Source organism: Tachyglossus aculeatus, chromosome 6 (assembly GCF_015852505.1).
Source record: "Tachyglossus aculeatus isolate mTacAcu1 chromosome 6, mTacAcu1.pri, whole genome shotgun sequence".
Taxonomy (NCBI): domain Eukaryota; kingdom Metazoa; phylum Chordata; class Mammalia; order Monotremata; family Tachyglossidae; genus Tachyglossus; species Tachyglossus aculeatus.
The window spans coordinates 29,709,294-29,726,688 of NC_052071.1; the positions used below are offsets into that span (position 1 = coordinate 29,709,294).

Below are 17,395 nucleotides of genomic sequence, written 5' to 3' on the forward strand. Positions count from 1 at the left end.
GATGAATGCAATAGAGTGTACTCCCCCAAGCGCTGAACACGGTGTTCTGCACATTGTAAGCGCTGAATAAACGCGATCGGATGAATGCAATAAAGTGTACTTTCCCAAGTGCTTAATACAGTGTTCTGCACATTGTAAGCGCTGAATAAATGCGATCGGATTTATCCATCCCCCCCATCTTACCTCCTTCCCTTCCCCACAGCACCTGGATATGTGTATATATGTTTGTACATATTTATTACTCTATTTATTTATTTATTTTATTAGTACATATCTATTCATTTTATTTTGTTAGTATGTTTGGTTTTGTTCTCTGTCTCCCCCTTTTAGACTGTGAGCCCACTGTTGGGTAGGGACTGTCTCCATATGTTGCCAATTTGTACTTCCCAAGCGCTTAGTACAGTGCTCTGCACATAGTAAGCGCTCAATAAATACGATTGATGATGATGATGATCGGATGAATGCAATAGAGTGTACTCTCCCAAGCGCTTAATACAGTGTTCTGCCCACTGTGAGCGCTGAATAAATGCGATCGGATGAATACAATAGAGTGTACTCTCCCAAGTGCTGAATACAGTGTCCTGCACACTGTAAGCACTGAATAAACGCGATCGATGAATGCAAAAAAGTGTACTCTCCCAAGCGCTTAATAATAATAATAATAATAATGGTGTTCTGCCCACTGTAAGCGCTGAATAAACGCGATCGGATGAATGCAATAGAGTGTACTCTCCCAAGCGCTGAATACGGTGTCCTGCACACTGTAAGCGCTGAATAAACGCGATCGGATGAATGCAATAAAGTGTACTTTCCCAAGTGCTTAATACAGTGTTCTGCACATTGTAAGCGCTGAATAAATGCGATCGGATTTATCCATCCCCCCCATCTTACCTCCTTCCCTTCCCCACAGCACCTGGATATATGTATATATGTTTGTACATATTTATTACTCTATTTTATTTGTACATATCTATTCTATTTATTTTATTTTGATTAATATGTTTGGTTTTGTTCTCTGTCTCCCCCTTTTAGACTGTAAGCGCTGAATAAATGCGATCGGATGAATGCAATAAAGTGTACTCTCCCAAGCGCTTAATAATAATAATAATAATAATAATAATAATAATAATAATGGTGTTCTGCACACTGTAAGCGCTGAATAAACACGATCGGATGAATAAAATAGAGTGTACTCTCCCAAGCGCTGAATACCGTGTTCAGCACACTGTAAGCGCTGAATAAACGCTGTTGGGTAGGGACTGTCTCCATATGTTGCCAATTTGTACTTCCCAAGCGCTTAGTACAGTGCTCTGCACATAGTAAGCGCTCAATAAATACGATTGATGATGATGATGATCGGATGAATGCAATAGAGTGTACTCTCCCAAGCGCTTAATACAGTGTCCTGCCCACTGTGAGCGCTGAATAAATGTGATCGGATGAATGCAATAGAGTGTACTCTCCCAAGCGCTGAATACAGTGTTCAGCACACTGTAAGCACTGAATAAACGCGATCGGATGAATGCAGTAGAGTGTACTCTCCCAAGCGCTTAATAATAGTAATAATAATAACAATAACAATAATAATAATAATAATAATAATAATAGTGTTCTGCACACTGTAAGCGCTGAATAAACGCGATCGGATGAATGCAATAGAGTGTACTCTCCCAAGCGCTGAATACAGTGTTCAGCACACTGTAAGCGCTGAATAAACGCGATTGGATGAATGCAGTAGAGTGTACTCTCCCAAGCGCTTAATAATAGTAATAATAATAATAACAATGGTGTTCTGCACAATGTAAGCGCTGAATAAACGCGATCGGATGAATGCAATAGAGTGTACTCTCCCAAGCGCTGACTACAGTGTTCAGCACACTGTAAGCGCTGAATAAACGCGATCGGATGAATGCAGTAGAGTGTACTCTCCCAAGCGCTTAATAACAGTAATAGTAATAATAATAATAATAATAATAATAATGGTGTTCTGCACACTGTAAGCGCTGAATAAATGCGATCGGATGAATGCAATAGAGCGTACTCTCCCAAGCGCTCAATACAGTGTTCAGCACACTGTAAGCGCTGAATAAACACGATCGGATGAATGCAGTAGAGTGTACTCTCCCAAGCGCTTAATAATAGTAATAATAATAATAATAATAACAATGGTGTTCTGCACACTGTAAGCGCTGAATAAACGCGATCGGATGAATGCAATAGAGCGTACTCTCCCAAGCGCTCAATACAGTGTTCAGCACACTGTAAGCGCTGAATAAACGCGATCGGATGAATGCAGTAGAGTGTACTCTCCCAAGCGCTTAATAATAGTAATAATAATGATAATAATAATAATAACAATGGTGTTCTGCACACTGTAAGCGCTGAATAAACGCGATCGGATGAATGCAATAGAGTGTACTCTCCCAAGCGCTCAATACAGTGTTCAGCACACTGTAAGCGCTGAATAAACGCGATCGGATGAATGCAGTAGAGTGTACTCTCCCAAGCGCTTAATAATAGTAATAATAATAATAATAATAATAACAATGGTGTTCTGCACACTGTAAGCGCTGAATAAACGCGATCGGATGAATGCAATAGAGTGTACTCTCCCAAGCGCTCAATACAGTGTTCAGCACACCGTAAGCGCTGAATAAACGCGATCGGATGAATGCAGTAGAGTGTACTCTCCCAAGCGCTTAATAATAGTAATAATAATAATAATAATAAGAACAACAATGGTGTTCTGCACACTGTAAGCGCTGAATAAACGCGATCGGATGAATGCAATAGAGTGTACTCTCCCAAGCGCTGAATACAGTGTTCAGCACACTGTAAGCGCTGAATAAACGCGATTGGATGAATGCAGTAGAGTGTACCCTCCCAAGCGCTTAATAATAGTAATAATAATAATAATAATGTTATTCTGCACACTGTAAGCGCTGAATAAACGCGATCGGATGAATGCAATAGAGTGTACTCTCCCAAGCGCTGAATACAGTGTTCTGCACACCGTAAGCGCTGAATAAACGCGATCGGATGAATGCAGTAGAGTGTACTCTCCCAAGCGCTTAATAATAGTAATAATAATAATAACAACAATAATAATAATAATAATAATAATAACAATGGTGTTCTGCACAATGTAAGCGCTGAATAAACGCGATCGGATGAATGCAATAGAGTGTACTCTCCCAAGGGCTGAATACAGTGTTCAGCACACTGTAAGCGCTGAATAAACGCGATCGGATGAATGCAGTAGAGTGTACTCTCCCAAGCGCTTAATAATAGTAATAATAATAATAATAATGGTATTCTGCACACTGTAAGCGCTGAATAAACGCGATCGGATGAATGCAATAGACTGTACTCTCCCAAGCGTTGAATACAGTGTTCAGCACACTGTAAGCGCTGAATAAACGCGATCGGATGAATGCAGTAGAGTGTACTCTCCCAAGCGCTTAATAATAGTAATAGTAATAATAATAATAATAATAATAATAATAGTAATAATAACAACAATGGTGTTCTGCACACTGTAAGCGCTGAATAAACGCGATCGGATGAATGCAATAGAGTGTACTCTCCCAAGCGCTGAATACAGTGTTCAGCACGCCGTAAGCGCTGAATAAACGCGATCGGATGAATGCAGTAGAGTGTACTCTCCCAAGCGCTTAATAATAGTAATAATAATAATAATAATAATAATAATAATAATAATAATAGCGTTCTGCACACTGTAAGCGCTGAATAAACGCGATCGGATGAATGCAATAGAGTGTACTCTCCAAAGCGCTGAATACAGTGTTCAGCACACTGTAAGCGCTGAATAAACGCGATCGGATGAATGCAGTAGAGTGTACTCTCCCAAGCGCTTAATAATAGTAATAATAATAATAATAATAATAATAATAGTGTTCTGCACACTGTAAGCGCTGAATAAACGCGATCGGATGAATGCAATAGAGTGTACTCTCCCAAGCGCTCAATACAGTGTTCAGCACACTGTAAGCGCTGAATAAACGCGATCGGATGAATGCAGTAGAGTGTACTCTCCCAAGCGCTTGATAATAGCAATAATAATAATAATAATAATAATAACAATGGTGTTCTGCACACTGTAATTGCTGAATAAACGCGATCGGATGAATGCAATAGAGTGTACTCTCCCAAGCGCTCAATACAGTGTCCTGCCCAATGTGAGCGTTGAATAAACGCGATCGGATGAATGCAATAGAGTGTACTCTCCCAAGCGCTCAATACGGTGTCCAGCACACTGTAAGCGCTGAATAAACGCGATCGGATGAATGCAGCAGAGTGTACTCTCCCAAGCGGCCAATACAGTGCCGTGCACATAGTGAGTACTGACTAACTACTCCGGCCTGCGTGAAAGGGGGATGGGCACCTGCGGGCAGGTGAGGGCCGGCCTGGGACATATTTATTACTCTTTATTTATTTATTTATTTATTTTACTTGTACATTTCTATCCTACTTATTTTATTTTGTTGGTATGTTTGGTTCTGTTCTCTGTCTCCCCCTTTTAGACTGTGAGCCCACTGTTGGGTAGGGACTGTCTCTGTGTGTTGCCAATTTGGACTTCCCAAGCGCTTAGTCCAGTGCTCTGCACACAGTAAGCGCTCAGTAAATACGATCGATTGATTGATCCTCCTCCTCCCCCTCCTCCTCAGGACGGCTGAGGAGGCGGCGGGGGCAGGTCCGGCGCGGCCCCTCATCCCCCTCATCCCGCCGCAACCAGCGGAGCCTCCGCATTACCATCATCAGGCCCGACGGCCGCCGCTCCCCGCCCCGCCGGGGCCCCGGGCGGCCGACCCCGCCGTCGCCGTCACCGCCATGGCCCTCCTCCTCCTCCTCGTCCTCGTCCTCCTCCTCGCCCGGGCTCCCCGGCTGACAGGCCACGGCGGGCGCCACGACGCCCTACGTCACCGCGCAACCACGTGCTGCGTAACCCCGCAAGGCCTCGCCGCACGTCGTTACCTCATCGCCCCACCTCCCGGGCGTCCGGACCAATCGCCTTCTCGCTCCGGAATCCCCTCCTCAAGCCCCGCCCCTCACCTCCCTCGGGGCCAATCACCGCCCGCCAAACGACGGGTGGGCGGAGCGCCACCGCCCCCCAGCGGACGACGGCTGCTGCAGGGCCCCCCACGTCCAACGGTCTTCGCCCCACCTCCCGGGCGTCCGGACCAATCACCTTCTCGCTCCGGAAGCCCCGCCTCAAGCCCCGCCCCTCCCCTCCCTCGGGGCCAATCGCCGCCCGCCAAACGACGGGTGGGCGGGGCGCCACCCCCCCCCCCCCCAGCGGACGACGTCTGCTGCACGGCCCCCCAGGTCCAACGGTCTTCGCCCCACCTCCCAGGCGTCCGGACCAATCACCTTCTCGCTCCGGAAGCCCCTCCTCAAGCCCCGCCCCGCCCCTCCCTCGGGGCCAATCACCGCCCGCCAAACGACGGGTGGGCGGGGCGCCCCCCCCCCCCCCACAGCGGACGACGTCTGCTGCACGGCCCCCCAGGTCCAACGGTCTTCGCCCCACCTCCCAGGCGTCCGGACCAATCACCTTCTCGCTCCGGAAGCCCCGCCTCCAGCCCCGCCCCTCCCCTCCCTGGGGGCCAATCACCGCCCGCCAAATGACGGGTAGGCGGAGCTCGCCGCCCCCCAGCGGACGACGTCCGCTGCACGGCCCCCCACGTCCAACGGTCTCCGCCCCACCTCCCGGGCGTCTGGACCAATCACCTCCTCGCTCCGGAAGCCGCTCCTCAAGCCACGCCCCTCCCCTCCCTCGGGGCCAATCACCGCCCGCCAAATGACGGGTGGACGGAGCGCCACCGCCCCCCAGCGGACGACGTCCGCTGCACGGCCCCCCACGTCCAACGGTCTCCGCCCCACCTCCCGGGCGTCTGGACCAATCACCTTCTCGCTCCGGAAGCCCCGCCTCCAGCCCCGCCCCTCCCCTCCCTCGGGGCCAATCGCCGCCCGCCAAACGACGGGTGGGCGGGGCGCCACCCCCCCTCCCAGCGGACGACGTCTGCTGCACGGCCCCCCAGGTCCAACGGTCTTCGCCCCACCTCCCAGGCGTCCGGACCAATCACCTTCTCGCTCCGGAAGCCCCGCCTCCAGCCCCGCCCCTCCCCTCCCTCGGGGCCAATCACCGCCCGCCAAATGACGGGTGGGCGGAGCGCCACCGCCCCCCAGCGGACGACGTCTGCTGCACGGCCCCCCCGTCCAACGGTCTTCGCCCCACCTCCCGGGCGTCTGGATCAATCACCTTCTCGCTCCGGAAGCCCCTCCCAAAGCCCCGCCCCGCCCCTCCCTCGGGGCCAATCACCGCCCGCCAAATGACGGGTGGGCGGAGCGCCACCGCCCCCCAGTGGACGACGTCCGCTGCACGGCCCCCCACGTCCAACGGTCTCCGCCCCACCTCCCGGGCGTCTGGACCAATCGCCTTCTCGCTCCGGAAGCCCCTCCTCAAGCCCCGCCCCTCCCCTCCCTCGGGGCCAATCAGCGCCCGCCAAACGACGGGTGGGCGGAGCTCGCCGCCCCCCAGCGGACGACGTCCGCTGCACGGCTGCAGTTCGGAGCGGTCGGCGGCGGTCGCGGTCGCATCCTGGGTTTTGCGCGTTTACCCCGCCGCTTAACCAGCCGGTCCGTGTGCACGTGTATGTACACGGACACGCACTCACCTTCCTCCTTTCGTGTCTCCACCGCTGGCCGAACGCACTAGGTAATGCAGGTTCGGGGGCGTTTGGGCCATTCATTCAATTCAGTCGTATCTGTTGAGCGCTGACTGTGTGCAGAGCACCGTGCTAGAAGCAGCAGGAGCACAGGGAAGCAGCGTGGCTCCGTGGAAAATAGCCCGGGCTTTGGAGTCAGAGGTCTTTGGTTCAAATCCCGACTCCTAATTGTCAGCCGGGTGACTGTGCGCGAGTCGCTTCTTGGTGCCGCAGTTCCCTCATCTGTAAAATGGGGATGAAGACCGTGAGCCCTCCGGGGGACAACCTGAGCCCACTGTTGGGTAGGGACTGTCTCGATATGTTGCCAACTTGGACTTCCCAAGCGCTTAGTACAGTGCTGTGCACACAGTAAGCGCTCAATAAAGACGATTGATTGATCACCTCGCGTCCCCCAGCGCTTAGAACAGTGCTTTGCACATAGTAAACGCTTAATAAATGCCATTATTATTATTACTAAGCCCTTGGGAAGTACAAGTTGGCAACATATAGAGACGGTCCCTACCCAACAACGGGATCCGGGTACAGTGTTGGCAGGCGGATGACCCCACTTGACTGAAGTTATCTTCCTCCCTTCAAAGCCCCACTGAGCTCACCTCCTCCGAGAGGCCTTCCCAGAATGAGCCCCCTTTTTCCTCTCCTCCTCCCCATCCCCCCGCCCTACCTCCTTCCCCTCCCCAAAGCACTTGTATATATTAGTACAGATTTATTACTCTATTTGTTTTACTTGTACATATTTACTGCTCTATTTTGTTAACGATGTGCATATAGCTATAATTCTATTTATTCTGACGGTTTTGACACCTGTCTGCATGTTTTGTGGTGTTGTCTGTCTCCCTCTTCTAGACTGTGAGCCTGTTGTTGGGTAGGGACCGTCTCTATGTGTTGCCGACTTGTACTTCCCAAGCGCTTAGTACAGTGCTCTGCACACAGTAAGCGCTCAATAAAATACGATTGAGTGAATGAAGGAAACCAAACTTTTTTTTGAATCGGCCCGAAATGTTTATGCAACAGAAACGCAGATGAGGGGATCCGAATGTCTGGTTTTAAACTGTGAGCCCACTGTTGGGTAGGGACTGTCTCTATATGTTGCCACTTTGTACTTCCCAAGCGCTTAGTACAGTGCTCTGCACATAGTTAGCGCTCAATAAATACGATTAATTGATTGATTGATTGGTTTAGCGCCAGTGCTGCCCACAGAATCGTCCTAACTCTCCATTTTATTGCAGGCTCTGTAGGCTAAGCAACTAATGGCATGTACTGAGCTACTGGAAGAGTACGGTGGAGTAAGTAGCCAAGGTCCTTGCCTTTAAGCATGCAATCTAGTCATGGAAATGTACACTGAAGCAGTGTACAGGTAGGGCGAAGGGGGAAAATGGATATGTGCGAGGTTGGGTGATGAGGGCCTTATTTTATGTTATCAGGAAATGTCACAGTTTAATCGTGTCGCATAATTGAAATAAAGTAGCAACATCTGCATTAGAGAAGCATTGCTTAGAACAGTGCTTTGCACATAGTAAGCGCTTAATAAATGCCATTATTATCTCTCTAGATTTTAAGCTCGTTGTGGGTAGGGAACATGTCTGCCAACTCAGTTGTGTTGTACTCCTCTCCCGAGCACTTAGTACAGTGCCCTGCACATAGTAAGCGCTCAACAAATACCAATGATGATGATGATGATCCGGCTAATGGTATGTGCTATTAGTGCCTACATGTCTGTGGAGGCAAAGTTGTCACTATAACTATCAGAAATTATTGTGCTGTTTGTTAAGCGCTTATTATGTACCAAGCTCAGTGTTAAGGCTGGGGTTCATGCAATCTGGTAGATAAAATACCAGCTTCCCTCTGCTTCATCATCTGTACCTTTTGGCCGCAGAGGCAGCCTCATTCTCCCATCCTAGCCTCACCCATTTCAGGGTATGGCCTATGTGGGAAGAGCCTGCCACTGGGACCCAGGAGATCAGTCCTGCTAATGGACTTCTGTTTGACTTTGACCTCAGTTTCCACTTCTGTGACCTACTCTTTCTTTCATTCAATTGTATTTATTAAGGGCTTACTGAGTTCAAAGCACTTTACTGAGCCCTTGGGAGAGTACAATACAACAACAAACAGATACATTCCCTGCCCACAGTGAGCTCAGTTTATAGGAAAGAGCCTGGGACTCAGAGGACCTGGGTTTTAATCCCACTCTGTTTGCTTGCTGTGTAACCTTGGATAAGTCACTTAATGTCTCTGTGCCTCAGTCTCCTCATCCATTATATAGGAATAAAGTACTTATTCTACCTCCTACTCAGACTAACTCCCTACTTAGAGCCTCATGTGAACAGAGACTGTATCCATTTTGATGATCTTGTATTTCCCCCTAGGCTTAGTACAATGCTTGGCACATAGTGTTTAACAAATACCACTATTATTATTTTTGTTACTAGTGTTACTGGATTGTGGTAACAGCTCATCATTTTGATTCTTTTGTATCTACCCCAGTGCATAATAAGTACTTAATACCATCAGCTAGTCTACTGCTTACACAATTTGTGATATTGTATAGATTCCATTAATCTGCAGACTTACAAGACGGTCACCAAAGCCTCCAATTACCATTCGTTTGTTCTTCCTCAAACTGTATACTGTGGCCTGAATTGCAGCTAGTGTTGCTTAAACTGTGCTCTGGTTTCTAGTCTATATACTTGAAGAATTCAGATACGATTTTGTACAGCAAATAGAGAATTGAGGCAAACTAACATAAAATTCCCAAAACAAGTGTATTCCCATTATACTGAGAGAATTCAAAAGAGCAGTAAATCAACACCGAATTGGTGACTTTGCTTATTTCTCCCATAAAGAGATTTGAGTAGGATAAAAGAGAAAGATCATCATACTGACTTTTTACGTAGCAGTAGACCAACTTCATCATACTGACTTTTTACGTAGCAGTAGACCAACTTCTGAGACAATCAACTGACTTAATACCATGTGCCTTAAAAATCAGATGTAATTAGCGATCTGTAAAGCAAAACTCATCCTGCTGCAATCATTTTATCAGTAAACAGCTGGAAGTGGTTTATAAGCTGCTTTGTTTATCATTTCTTGTTTTCTGACTTTTCCCCAGGTTTTCAAAAGAAACTGTTTTGTTTTTTTTTTTTAAAAAAGAACAAACCCAAAAAACCTCCCCTGGCCCTAACTAAGCCCTTTTGGGTATCTTACTCAAAGATGGACTATGAAATGGGTGAGGGCCCAGTGGTATCTGTTGCTCTTGATGTCTCAGAGATCTCCTGGGACCACAGATGCACCTGGTCTCTCTATCATCATCATCATCATCATCAATCGTATTTATTGAGCGCTTACTATGTGCAGAGCACTGTACTAAGCGCTTGGGAAGTACAAATTGGCAACATATAGAGACAGTCCCTACCCAACAGTGGGCTCACAGTCTAAAAGGAGGAGACAGAGAACAAAACCAAACATACTAACACAATAAAATAAATAGAATAGATATGTACAAGTAAAATAAATAAATAAATAGAGTAATAAATATGTACAAACATATATACATATATACAGGTGCTGTGCAGGTGCTGTTGTCTCTACCAACCATCTTGCAATGTGTGCCGCTGGGTATGAGAAGAGTGCGGATGGCTCAGCGAAAACCAACTCAAATGCAAATTCTACTGCTCATGGGACTTCTGTTTCCTCTCCTAACCACTGCTGTCCAAGCAATGCTTATCTTGAAGAGCAAGAGGACTTCTGTATTTTCAAGGGCACAACATGCAAGGGATCCTCAATGAGACCCTCACACCCACAGATACAAATCTGTAAAGAACAACTCTTCCAAAGTTAGTCTGTTCCATGTCTGTGTCCCTTACTTATGGTAAAATTCACTTTGATTTGTCCAATCTCTCCTGCCTTGCATTCTAAAATATATTTCCCCCATAAATGATTACAGTATGAATAATTTCTGATTTGGAGATTTGGTTTGCTTTTACTAGCTGTTTTTAAGCCATTTATGTTTCTCTTACCACCTGTTTCAATAATTTTATTAATTTTTACACAGTCACTTCAAAGAGAATCAAACAAGAATTTTTAAAAAACCACTTAGAATGTTGTGGTCTAGTGACTGCTACATCCCAAACCACATTTGTTCTAAAAAGCTTATAGCTTTGAAACTCACTTTTGTTTTTAAGACTGATAGCATTAAGAGCCTGGAAAAAATGGAAGATAAACAAAATAACCAACATTCAGATATGTTCATTCATTCAATCATATTTATTGAGCGCTTACTGTGTGCAGAGCACTGTACTAAGCGCTTGGGACGTACAAGTCAACAACATATATAGGTGGCCCCTACCGAACAACGGGCTTCCTGATGGGGCCTAAGACCCCAAAATACTCTACTGTGTTTTACCTCTATTTCATTCCAACTCTTTGTTCCAGTTTTGGGAATAGTAAATTTTCTGCTGTGTGACCTTGGGCAAGTCACTTAATTTCTGTGTCCCTCAATTACCTCATCTGTAAAATGAGGATTAAATTCTTCTCTCTCTGATTTAAGCTGTGAGCTTCATGTGGGACTGGGACCGTGTCCAACCTATCACAGCACTTAGTACAGTGCCTGTTACATAAGTGCTTAACAAGTACCATAATAAATGAACTCTATTAAGAGTTGATACGACCTTTTCTTCTTACTAGTATCCCATCCCTTCTTCCTGTTAGGATAACAGTATAATATTCTCTAAATCAATAATTTATTCTATGTGGTAGCAACATCTTATTCATCTGTCTCTCTGATTTCAGCAGCTTTTCTGGATTAGAGCAACTCCAACACTACCCTTAAGTAACTCTTCTTCCCTTTTTCATGACACCTATAAATAAGCAAGTTCTCAGTTCACAAGAATATATATAGCTATAGATATAGCAGCGTGGCTCAGTAGGAAAGAGCCCGGGCTTTGGAGTCAGAGGTCATGGGTTCAAATGCCGGCACCGCCAATTGTCAGCTGTGTGACTTTGGGCAAGTCACTTTACTTCTCTGGGCCTCAGTTACCTCATCTGTAAAATGGGGATGAAGACTGTGAGCCCCCCCGTGAGACAACCTGATCACCTTGTAACCTCCCCAGCGCTTAGAACAGTGACAGTGAGTGTTAAGCACATAGTAAGTGCTTAACAAATACCATTATTATTATTATTATTATAATATATACACACATAATAATGACTGTATTGCTCAGAGACTAAAGCTGTATCTCAGGAGCACCTAAATGTCTTGTTTTTTCTTCATTCTAAGACTATATAACAAGTCATATTCATTACAGGTACTACAGTGATTCTAGTGCCCAGTTTTTTCTGTATCAGACTCTTGATATCTATGTTATTTAAGTCAAAGATCTGATTTGTTTGTGGTACATAATTTACAAGGTAAACTTACTAGAAATTAGAACAAAGAACAACTTGCCTTTTGAAGTTAAGAAAGGAAGAACATTTACAAGCCAACATTTCCCACTGTTTTTCTTCACATTCTGCTATTTACTCCTCCAAAAAAAAATGAGAAGACTGTTAGCAGTTTAACAACAGGCAGCAGGTACCCAGTCTTCTGTCTTCAGACTCACTCCTCCTGAAGCTGCTCTTGTTTTTAAGGAATGGTTCAACCAGCCAAAAATTCTGTTCTGCCCACGAGCAGCATGTTGCTTCCTGCAGCTTTTCCCCCAAACATTTGTGACTAGACCAAAGCATGGGTTGAGATACAGGCTGATGAAATGATGTAGGTCCTGTTTCCTGCTTTTGCAAAAAGGGAGGCTAAAATTAGCCTGCTCTCCCTGAGGGTTTGATCTAGGGAGCAGCCATTTTGCTTATCATCTTGTTTTTCTAGCAATCAGTGTGCAGTAATTAAACTGGTACCAAATAGAGATGTAACAAGTTGTTTTACATTGCATTAACTATAAACGTGTCCTTTGCCTGTGATAATGGTATATTGTAAACTCCCAAGCACTTAATACAGTGCTTTGCATACAGTAAGTGCTCAGTAAATATGACTGAATGAATGATGATCATCTCTCAGAATGGGAACTATGAGAAATGTGACTTATGTGACTCAATTCCATAGAAATGAAGGTCCAACCAATTCTCCCAACAGGATTTCAAGAAGTGACAATTGCAGGACAAGATGGAGAGTTACACAGGTTAACGAACCAGGAGACGTTACCGAGAAGTAAAAGAAAAACCTTTCTGTCCATCTTGCACCACCAGCCCCAGCCCTGGATCACCTCCACAGAACGCTTGCTCCACCCCTGTGCTTGTATCCTGGAGCACCATTACCAGAAATCCAGGTACCAGATTGACCTGCCACTACATCTTTGCTCTCTTCCACCTAGCAACTTTATTTCTCCTCCATAGACTCGCATGCCCAGTGTTCCCACTTTTATTCTGACAATCAGTGGAATGTATTGAGCATTTACTTTGAGCAGAACATTACACTAAGTGCTTGAATCCAGACATTTAACTCCTTTTTAAAGTCTCCAGTGCCCTCACCCTTCTCTCTTTCTTTCTCTCTTTCTTTCTCTCTGCTCTCTCTGTGCTCTCTGCTCTCTCTCTTCTCTCTCCTCTCTCTCCCTCTCCTCCCTGCAAGAATCTTGACAACTTTGTTGACAAAACTGAAACCCTCAGGTATGAGCTCCCCAAAATCTTACCTCCCCAACACACTCCCACCACTGTGTGGATATATTCTGTCATTCTTCTCAATCATCTCTAAAGATATCTCCATCTATTTTTTAAATCTACCACCTCTACCCCTGCCTCCAATCCCATTCCTTGTCACTTACCAAAAGCTCAACCTCTCTTCTTCCTTCTCTGGACTGCCATCTTCACCAGTTTACTCTCTTATGGCCCCTTCTCCTCTGACTTAAAATATGCTCATGTGTTCCTTAGACAAAAAAAAAAATCTTTGGATCCCACTGCACCAACTATTGCCCTGTCTCTCTCCTCCCATTCCTGTACAGATTCTTCAGTTTGTACCTACCATTTCTCCTCAAACTCTTGTCTTGAGCTTCTACAATCTGGTTTCTATTCTCCTTACTGAGACTTCAGTCTCCAAGGTCACCAATTGCATCTTCCTTGCCAAACCTAATGGATTCTATCCTCATCCTCCATGATCTCTTAAACTGCCTTAGACACTGAGACCATTCCCCTCAACACACATTCATATTTTCTCTCTCTCTCTCTCTCTCTCTCTCTCTCTCTCTCTCTCTCTTTTTACTAAGCTCTGGTATAGATAGAAGCTTAATCAGGTTGATCACAGTCCATGTCCCACATGGAGCTCACAGTTTTAATTCTGATTTTACAGATGAGGTAACTGAGGCTCAGAGAAATTACATGACTTGCACAAGATCACAGCATAAAAATAATAATAATGATGGCATTTGTTAAGCACTTACTATGTGCCAAGCACTGTTTTAAGCGCTGGGATAGATGCAGGGTCATCAGGTTGTCCCACGTGGGGCTCACAGTCTTCACCCCCATTTTACAGATGACGTAACTGAGGCACAGAGAAGTCAAGTTACTTGCCCAAAGTCACCTCGCTCCCTCCTACCTCACCTCCCTTCTCTCTTTCTCCAGCCCAGCCCACACCCTCTGCTCCTCTGCCGCTAATCTCCTCACCGTGCCTCATTCTTGCCTGTCCCGCCGTCGACCCCCGTCCCACATCATCCCCCTGGCCTGGAATGCCCTCCCTCCACACATCCGCCAAGCTGGCTCTCTTCCTCCCTTCAAGGCCCTACTGAGAGCTCACCTCCTCCAGGAGGCCTTCCCAAACTGAGGCCTCCCCTTCCTCTCCCCCTTCTCCCCCTCTCCATCCCTCCCGCTTTACCTCCTTCCCCTCTCCACAGCACGTGTATATATTTGTATATGTTCGTACGTATTTATTACCCTATTTATTTATTTATTTTACTTGTACATATTTATTCTACTTATTTTATTTTGTTAATATGTTTTGTTTTGTTCTCTGTCTCCCCCTTCTAGACTGTGAGCCCACTGTTGGGTAGGGACTGTCTCTATATGTTCCCAACTTGTACTTCCCAAGTGCTTACTACAGTGCTCTGCACACAGTAAGCGCTCAATAAATACGACTGATTGAATGAATGAATGAATGAATGAATGAATGTGGCGGAGCTGGGATTCAAACCCACGACCTCTGACTCCAAAGCCCGTGCTCTATCCACTAGGCCATACTGCTTCTCCTGCAAACTCATTATGGGCAGGGAACATGTCCACCAACTCTGTTATATTTTACTCTCCCAAGTGCTTAGTACAGTGCTATGCACACAGTAAGCTCTCAATAAACAGGTTTGATTGATTGAAACACTTGGGTTTCTTGACACAGCTCTCCTGGGTTTCTTCCTTTCTCTGCCTCCCACCCCTTTAACAGTGAGTGTCCCTCAAAGTTGTGCCCTGGATCCCCTTCTCTTCTCACTTTACACTTACTCTCTCAATGGACTCATCCATTCCCATGGCTTCAACTACTATGTCTATGTGGCTGACTCCCAGTATCTTCCTGAGTTCCTCTCTCACTCCCGTTCTTTCTCGCCCTCATTTTCGCTCTCACTCTGGGTCTCCCCCTTTGTAGGTTTGGACCTGTCTTTTTCTCTGGGTCTCTGTCTCTCCCTGTCTCTTTGCAATCTTACTTTTCCTCTTACCTTGAGGACATTTCTACCTGGATGTCTCTCTGGCACCACAAATTCAGTGTGTCCAATATTGATCTACTCTTTATCTTCTCAGCCACTTTATTTTTCCTCACAATCTTTCCCATCTCTGAAACTTGACATCTTAGATCTAGCTTTGACTCTTCCTTCTCTTTCAGTCCCTATAGGCCATCACCAAATCCCATTATTCCTTCCTCTTCAACATTTCCAGAATCTGCTCCTTCTCCAAGTAGCCATCACACTGGGCCAGAAATCACATCTTTTCCAGGAGGCCTTCCCCAGTTAATTTCTAATCTCAGGCTATATCCCCTGCAACTTTAGCACTTTTGTAACACCTAATCTCTCACAACACCACCCAGAATACTAATCTCTTGTACTCTTCCAATATCTTAATTAGTGCTCAGCACACAATAAGTGCTCAAATATTGCTGACTGACCAATTAATAAACCTGGTTGTTCTTTTGGAAGTTGAAAGTTTTACTTGTTTCAGTATGGTTAGTAATAATAATGGTATTTGTTAAATGCTCACTATGTGTTGAACACTGTAAGCTCTGGGGTAGATAAAGGGGCTATCAGGTTGGACACAGTATGTCTCAGATGGGGCTCAAGGTCTTAAATCACATTTTACAGATGAGGTAACTAAGACACAGAGAACTTAAGTGACTTATCTGAGGTCACACAGCTGACAGTTGTATTGTACTCCCAAGCACTTAGTACAGTGCTCTGCACACAGTAGGAGCTCAATAAAATGCGATTGAATGGATGAATGTATGAAGTGGTGGAGCTGAGATTGGAACCCAGGTCCTTCTTACTCCCAGGCCCGGTCTCTATCCAGTAGGCTATGCTGCTTCTCAAAGTAAAGCAAAGTAAATTATGTCTTAAAGAGAACAGGAATTTATTAGGCAAGGAAGTCATTTTTCCTGAGGGGATAAACGTGTTGTGTAGTTTTAACCTCAAATGGGGATTGGAGTAGTTGCTCAGGCCTGGACCCCTTTGGTCACCTGGTCAAGAAGAGCTCACCAGTACCAGAAGGTCTGCCACTAGACCCTGGCAACAAAAAGAGAGAAAGAGAAAATAGAAGGGGTTGCGGAGGGAAGTACATTATCTAATTTAGGTGAAGGATGGACATTTCATCTAGTACTTCATGAAAAAAATAATAGTAACCCAGAGGATTGAGGATTCAGAAGTTTTTTTTGTGGAAAAATTGCCCTTAAAAATAATTGACTGGTTCCTAAGAAGATTTTATGGTTTTTGTGAGCAAGAGAAGATCTTGGAATGTATTTGCTAAATTTGGCAAATTTAGGTGTATTTTTACCACAACTCTTTGCTGTAATTGAATTTCAAGCAAATGCATTATAATGAACTGTATCCTGAAAGAGGTGCTCAAACCGCAGAGATTATTTTATCTTTCCACACCCCCTTCCCCTCCCCCTGCCCCTTCTCCATTTGCCCGCACGGTTGGATTTTTTTAAACCAGGTGGGAGGTTGCTAGTTGATATTTCACCTTGGGCACTTAACTTTAAACTCCCCCTGGCACAGAAGCTTGAAGCTTTGGCTCTAGTGTAGGGAATTACTAAAGTTCCCAAGTGGGATTTTATCTTTACAGTTCTCAGGACTGGCGAACAACACATATTTAATAAGACTCTAGAGAAATATGGTAGTTTGAGACTACTACTAGAAAGCCATTTAGTAAATTACCACATCTTCAACCAGATGGTGAAGAGAGCCACAAAACACCATTCTAATTGTAAATTGGGGCCTGGATTGGCATCACAATTTGATAGCTGCACAGTAGACTTAGGGTAAATTAATAATCCATTTTCTCATCTCTTCCTTCCCTGGGCTCCTTGGACTGAGCTGTTTCTACCCAAGTCTTTGAGTTTGGGGCAGAACCCAACTGACTAAATGTTGCCATTTTGAGAAACAGTATGGTCTGAAGGCTTTTATTAAATGTCATTTCAGAAACTGTTC

At 45.5% G+C, this 17,395-nt stretch overlaps 2 protein-coding genes across 3 annotated transcripts in view; one reads left to right on the forward strand and one right to left on the reverse strand.

The window, feature by feature from the left end:
- Positions 1-4,826, reverse strand: part of LOC119929464 (A-kinase anchor protein 17B-like) — a 30,632-nt gene extending 25,806 nt beyond the window's left edge. Inside the window, exon 1 of the mRNA XM_038747602.1 lies at positions 4,774-4,826. The gene's annotated coding sequence lies outside the window, so the exon portion shown is untranslated. The remainder of the gene's footprint in view (positions 1-4,773) is intronic.
- Positions 4,827-6,547: 1,721 nt separating this feature from the next.
- The window catches only part of MCF2 (MCF.2 cell line derived transforming sequence), an 85,597-nt gene continuing 74,749 nt past the window's right edge, over positions 6,548-17,395 (forward strand). The window contains exons 1-3 of one of the 2 annotated variants that reach the window (XM_038748644.1): positions 6,701-6,736; positions 7,973-8,029; positions 12,865-13,057. The gene's annotated coding sequence lies outside the window, so the exon portion shown is untranslated. Of the gene's footprint in view, positions 6,737-7,972; positions 8,030-12,864; positions 13,058-17,395 lie in introns of both variants that reach the window. The other variant, XM_038748646.1, reaches the window with a different exon arrangement.